Source organism: Neophocaena asiaeorientalis, unplaced genomic scaffold (genome assembly GCF_003031525.2).
Source record: "Neophocaena asiaeorientalis asiaeorientalis breed wild unplaced genomic scaffold, Neophocaena_asiaeorientalis_V1.1 scaffold443, whole genome shotgun sequence".
In the NCBI taxonomy this organism is placed as follows: Eukaryota; Metazoa; Chordata; class Mammalia; order Artiodactyla; family Phocoenidae; genus Neophocaena; species Neophocaena asiaeorientalis.
In genome coordinates this window covers 2,008,054-2,009,133 of record NW_020171808.1, presented here as the reverse complement: position 1 = coordinate 2,009,133, position 1,080 = coordinate 2,008,054, and the positions used below count along the sequence as shown (strand labels likewise).

At 47.0% G+C, this 1,080-nt stretch overlaps 1 protein-coding gene across 4 annotated transcripts in view; it reads left to right on the top strand.

Annotated features, from left to right (window-relative positions):
- Positions 1-1,080, top strand: part of LOC112406291 (uncharacterized) — a 151,399-nt gene that overhangs the window by 120,687 nt on the left and 29,632 nt on the right. For 3 of the 4 annotated variants that reach the window (XR_003004554.1, XR_003004551.1, XR_003004544.1), the window contains exons 3-4: positions 197-299; positions 694-748. The gene's annotated coding sequence lies outside the window, so the exon portion shown is untranslated. The remainder of the gene's footprint in view (positions 1-196; positions 300-693; positions 749-1,080) is intronic. The other variant, XR_003004560.1, reaches the window with a different exon arrangement.

The window sequence follows — 1,080 nt, the reverse complement described above, 5'->3', positions numbered from 1 at the left end:
CCCCCCCCCCCCCCACCGTTAAGGGAAGTGACGCTGTTTTCCCAGGTCCAGAGGACAGAGCCGCACCAGGGCGCAGTAATGAGAACAGGGCCATCTCCTCACTGCTCTCTCGGGTTTAATTTTTCCCATTTCACAGATGAGTAAATGAGGAACCAGTATGTTTAAACAACTTACCCCAAATCTCATTGCCTTTCAGGTTTCAGCACCAGAATTTGAACCCATGAAGGGTTTCCTGATGCCGACCCAGACTTGCACCAAACGTGGCTGTCCGAACCTTCTGGGAGCTTGTTAAAATTGAGGTAAGTTCCCGATCCCACATTGGGGCTATCTTTCCAGTAGTTTTGGGATGAGTCTTAAGGCTTTGAATTTTATTTGTAATCAACTACCCAGGCAATTCCAATGCACGGCGAATTTGGGAACTACTGTTTGCTGCCACACAGGCCACACTGGTCTCGGAATTTTTACAGTCTTTTCCCCTTTGCCCACTTCCTCCCTCACCCCCAGACAGATGAATGATTCAGAGTGAGAGCAGTGTGTCTTAAAGCGAAACTCAACACCTGTTGAGGCAATGTTTTGAAGATTAGTTATATGAATGCATTATCCCTTTAGCTATAACCGCCATCCAGCTTGAAGGGTGTCTTCCCATCCACCCGTTACTACTTACTGAGTGATGCTTTGTGACCCCATCCCCAGATTGCCTGAGCTGTCCATGAGGGAGGCCAAATGACATGTGCGAGACAATTCAAGGGTAAGAAAAAAATGATAAATTCCAGGTTATAGCAACTGACACTTGGTGGACTTGAACCAGAGGGAAGCGAGTTACAGGAAACGGGAGAAGTAGGGAAGGTTTCCTAATAGAGGTTATGCTTGAATTAAGTCTGGAAGCAGTCAGGTTCGGACAGGCAGGTGTAGGATGGAAAATCTATGTAGTGGGAAGAGATGAGCAAAGGCACTCGCGTCCTAAAGCAACCGAGGGCCATGAAGTAACTGGTACTTATTTCCTGAGTCGCTGAGGATGTAAACTGGAATATCAACAATCTGAAAGTGTGTGTGTGTGTGTGTGTGTGAGAGAGAGAGAGA